General features: G+C 38.5%; 1 non-coding gene across 1 annotated transcript; it reads left to right on the forward strand.

Moving 5' to 3' along the window:
- Nucleotides 1-1234: 1234 nt before the first annotated feature.
- On the forward strand, nt 1235-1310 carry LOC119469729. Its single transcript, XR_005198563.1, has one exon. It is a non-coding gene; the product is annotated as a small nucleolar RNA SNORD58 (small nucleolar RNA).
- The last annotated feature ends 4271 nt before the right edge of the window (nt 1311-5581 follow it).

Genomic DNA, 5581 nt, shown 5'->3' on the forward strand with positions numbered 1-5581 from the left:
CAAAAATTTGGTCACATCGTCAGACTCCACTTCTAATTCTAGTCATGAATTATTTTCACAACTGAAGTTAGTACCTCCACCAAAGTCTTGAACCCCTCAAAGCCATCCACAAGGGTTGAAATCAACTTCTTACAAATTCCTGCTGATGCTGATATTTCGATCTCCTCCCACAAATTATGAATCTTCTTAATGGCATCTAAAATGGTGAATCCTTTCCAGAAGGATTTCAATTTACTTTTCCTGGATATTTTAGAGGACTCATTATGGCAGCTATAACCTCACAAAGTGTATTTCTTAAATAATAAGACTTGAAAGTTGAAATTTCTCCTTGATCCATGGGCTGCAGAATGCATACTGTGGTAACAGGCATGACAACATCTCCATCAGAGCTCCTGGGTGACAGGTATATTGTCAATGAGCAGTCATATTATGAAAAGAATCTTTTATTCCTGAGCAGTAGGTGAAAACAGTGAGCTTAACATATTCAGTAAATCATGCTGTTAACAAATGTGCTGTCATCTAGGCTTGTTTGTCCATTATAGAGCAAAGTCAGCGTAGCTTTAGCATAATTCTTAAAGGCCCTAGGATTTCCAGAATGGTAAATGAGACTTTGGTTTCAGCTTAAAGTTACCAGCTGCATTAGCCCTTAATGAGAGAGTCAGCCTGTCCTTTGAAGCTTTGAAGCCAGGCATTGTCTTCTCCCCTCAAGCTACAAAAATCCTAGATAGTCTCTTCTTCCAACAGAAGGCTGTTTCACCTCCACTGAAAATCTGTTGCTTAGTATAACCACCTTCATCAATGATCTTAGCCAGCTCTTCTTGATAATGTGCTGCAGCTTCTACGTCATCACTTGCTGCTTCACCTTGTACTTTTATGTTATGGAGATAACTTCTTTCCTTAAACCTCATGAACCAACCTGTTCTAGCTTCCAAATTTTCTTCTGCAGCTTCCTCACCTCTCTCAGCCTTCGTAGAATTGAAGAGGGTTAGGGCCTTACTCTGGATTAAGCTTTGGCTTAAGGGAATGTTGTGGCTGGATCTGCTATCCAGACCACTAAAACTTTCTTCATATCAGCAATGAGCTGTTTTGCTTTCTTGTTAAAGAACTTGTGCTTTTATTCACAAACTGGCTAACTCTTTGATGCAAGAAATCTAGCTTTTAGCCTATCTCAGCCTTCAACGTGCTTTCCTCACTAAGCGTAATCATTTCTAGCTTTTGATTTAAAGTGAGACATCTACAACAATGGCTTTTCTTACGACACCTTTGGATTATTCCTGAAAAAAAAAAAAAAAAAAAACTCTCTGAGCAGTTGTTTGAAAAAAAGGAAAAAATAAAGTGAGAGATGTGTGACTCTTCCTTACACTTGACATTCAAAGGCTATTGTAAGGCTATTAATTGATCTAATCTCAATATTGTTGTGTCTCAGAGAATAGAGAAGCCTAAGGAGTGGGAGAGAGATGGGAATGGGTGGTTGTTTGATTAGTGAGAACACACACATTTACCAATTACATTTGCTATCTTACATGGGTACACTTTATGGAGCCTGAAAATAATTGCAATATTAAGCTCAATTATCACTGATCACAGATTACCATAGCAGATATAAGAATAATTAAAAAGTCTGAACTATTGTGAGAATTAACAAAATGTAACACAGAGACACAAAAGGAGTGCATGCTGTTGGAAAAATGGTGCCAACACACTTACCCCGTGCAGAGTTGCCACAGTCTAGTGTAAAAAACACAATATCTGTGACATGCAATAAAGCAAAACAAAATAAAACAAAGTATGCCTGTATTTGAATTTATCAGCAAGTTCAGGAATGTGGCAGCAAAACAGATAAGTACAAAAAGAAATCAATTGTATTTTTGTGTACTAGCAATGAAAACCTGAAATAAAATTCGGAAAACAATTCAATTTGTTATTGTTTTCTGTTGCTGCTGCACAAATCAAACAATTAAATTTATAAAAGCAGTGAAAAAGAATGAAATGTCTAGAAATAAATCTAACAAAAGAAGTACAACTTGTATACTATAAACTAGAAAATATTGCTAAAAGAACTTTTTAAAAAATTGAGATAAATGAAAAGAAATCTCATGTTCGTGCATTAGAAAACTAAAATTAAGATGGCAATTTTTCCAAGTTATAGACTCAGCACAATTTCTATCAACATCCCAGGTTTTCTTTCTTTTTGTTGCAGAAATTGACAAGCTGACATTAGAATGTATATGGAAACACGAGAGATCCAGGACTCAGAATAGCCAAAACAATCTTAAAAAAGAAGAACAAAGTTAAAAGATTTATAGCTTTTGTTTTCAAAACTTACTACAGAGCTGCAGTAACCAAGACAGTGTGGTACAATTATAAAGATGGATATATAGATCAATAGAACAGAATTGAGAGTCTAAAAATATACCCTCACATTTATACTCAATTGATTTTTCATAAGACTGCCAGGAGAATTCAATGGGGTAAAAAATAGTTTTTTAGCAAATGATGCTGGACAAGTAGATCTTCACATGCAAAAGGATAAAATTGAATTCTTACTCAAGCTATGCATAAAAATTAACACAAAATGGATATAGGCCTAAATATAAGAGTTAAAACTATAAAAGTCCTAGGAGAAAACATGAGTAAATCTTTGTGGCCTTGGATTAGGCAATGGTTTTTTAGACATGACATCAAAAGCATAAGCAACAAAAGAAAAATAGAGACAACTTAAACTTTATCACAATTTAAAACTTTTGTACATCAAAAGATACCATCAAGGAACTGGAGATAACACACAGTATGGGAGAAAATATTTTATTTTATTATCATTATTATTTTTTGAGACAGGGTCTTGCTCTGTCACCCAGGCTGGAGTACGGTGGCACGATCTTGGCTCACTGCAACCTCCACTGCCCAGGCTCAAGCAATTCTTGTGCCTCATCCTACTGAGTAGCTAGGATTATAGGTGTGTGCCCCTATGCCTAGTGAATTTATGCATTTTTAGTAGAGATGGGGTTTCACCATGTTAGCCAGGCTGGTCTAGAACTTCTGATTTCATGTGATCTGCCCACCTCGGCCTCCCATAGTACAGGGATTGCCTGTGAGCCATTGTGCTCGGCCAGAATGGGAGAAAATATTTTCAGCTCATATGTCTGGCAAGAGACTTATATCTAGAATAGATAAAGAACTTTTACAACTCAGCGGTAAAAGGACAAACAGCTTATTTTAAAAATGGGCAAAGGATTTGAATAGAAATCCCTCCAAAAACTATAGAAATGTCCAATAAACACATGATTCAACAATATTAGTCATTAGGAAAGTGCAAATGAAAACACAAAGAAGCACGGTGGCTCACGCCTGTAATCCCAGCACTTTGGGAGGCCGAGGCGGGTGGATCACGAGGTCAAGAGATCGAGACCATCCTGGTCAACATGGTGAAACCCCGTCTCTACTAAAAATACAAAAAATTAGCTGGGCATGGTGGCGCGTGCCTGTAATCCTAGCTACTCAGGAGGCTGAGGCAGGAGAATTGCCTGAACCCAGGAGGCGGAGGTTGCGGTGAGCCGAGATCATGCCATTGCACTCCAGCCTGGGTAACAAGAGCGAAACTCCGTCTCAAGAAAAAAAAAAAGAAATACCTGTTAGGGTGCCTAAAATAAAAAGACAGTAACAGCTATTGACAGACGTGGAGAAACTGGAACCCTCAAACGTCGCTAGTGGAAACATAAAGCAGTGTACGCTCTTTGGGAAATAGTTTGGCAGCTTCTAAAAAGGCTAAACATAGAGTTACTATATGACCCAGTAATTCCACCACTAGATAAATACGCATGAAAAATGAAAACATAGCCACACAAAAACTTCTTCTGAAATGTGTATAGCAGCATTAATTTATAATATCTAAAAACTAGAAGCAACCTAAGTGTCCATAAAATGATGAATGGATAAACAAAAGGTGGTTTTTGGCAGGTTTCAGTGGATCGCAACTGTAACCCAAGCACTTTGGGAGGCCGAGGTAGGCGGATCACCTGAGGTCAGGAGTTTGAGACCAGTCTGGCCAACATGGCAAAACCCCATCCCTATTAAAAATACAAAAATTAGCCAGGCATGGTGATGCACTGTAATCCCAGGTACTTGGGAGGCTGAGGCAAGAGACTCATTTGAACCCGGGAGACAAATGCTGAAGTAAGCCAAGATTGCACCACCTCACTCCAGCCTGGGTGACAGAGACCCGCATCTTAAAAAAAAAAAAAAATGTGATTTCATACCATATTCCACAATGGAATATGATTTTGCCATAAAAAGAATGAAGTACTGATTTAACATGGATGAATCTTGAAAACATATTAAGTAAAGAAGCTCACATATTGCATAATTTCATTTATTGGAGACGCCCAGAATAAGTAAATCCATAAGACAAAAATTAGGTTAGTGGCTGTCAGAGGCTGTGGGGGTGGGGAGGAGGAGTGATTGCTATCGAATACAAAGTTTCTTTTTGCAGTGATGAACATTTTCTAAAATTAGATTGTAGTAATAGTGGCATCAATTTATTCACGCCTCTGTGAATACATTGAAAACCTTTGAATTGTACACTCTAAAATGGTGAGTTTTATGGTATGTGAAATATATGTTAATAAGGCCGGGCGCGGTGGCTCAAGCCTGTAATCCCAGCACTTTGGGAGGCCGAGGCGGGTGGATCACGAAGTCAAGAGATCAAGACCATCCTGGTCAACATGGTGAAACCCCGTCTCTACTAAAAATACAAAACATTAGCTGGGCATGGTGGTGTGTGCCTGTAATCCCAGCTACTCAGGAGGCTGAGGCAGGAGAATTGCCTGAACCCAGGAGGCAGATGTTGCCGTGAGCCGAGATCGCGCCATTGCACTCCAGCCTGGGTAACATGAGTGAAACTCCGTCTCAAAAAAAAAAAATATATATGTTAATAAAGCTGTAAAACTATCCACACATAACATGAAACCACCTAGACACTAGATTTTATTATGTAAATATTTTTGAAACCAGGTACTTCAGATGATGGAATCTCCATATATGTATAGGGACAGAATATTAGCCTTCTGAACTCTGATGTGAGAAATGGGCTCTATCTATCATTGCAAAGAGTTTCCTCAAAGTGACCAATTCAAACGAATTTTTTGTTTTTGTTTTTTATTACCTTGGGCTTGAAAAATCAATGTAAAAATATGTTGCAATACAAAGGTAAATCCAATAAAACACAAAGGTAGATGCACTGAAGTAAAACGATTCCAAGTTTGTCAAAGAGGATGCTTGCTTATGAACCATGTTTACCAAAACCAAAAGGGAGATAAATGGTCTTCAATGCATGCTTTTGTTGTTTTTAGACAGAATCTCACTCTGTCATCCAGGCTGTAGTGCAGTGGTGCCATCTCAGCTCACTGCAACCTCTGCCTCCAAGGTTCAAGCAGTTCTCCTGCTTCAGCTTCTTGAGTAGCTGAGACTAGAGGTGTGTACCATCACACCCGTCTAATTTCTGTGTTTTAAATAGAGACGGGGTTTTGCAATGTTAGCCAGGCTGGTCTCAAACTCCTGGCCTCAAGTGATCTGCCCGCCTCAG

Source organism: Cebus imitator, unplaced genomic scaffold (assembly GCF_001604975.1).
Source record: "Cebus imitator isolate Cc_AM_T3 unplaced genomic scaffold, Cebus_imitator-1.0 Scaffold798, whole genome shotgun sequence".
Taxonomy (NCBI): domain Eukaryota; kingdom Metazoa; phylum Chordata; class Mammalia; order Primates; family Cebidae; genus Cebus; species Cebus imitator.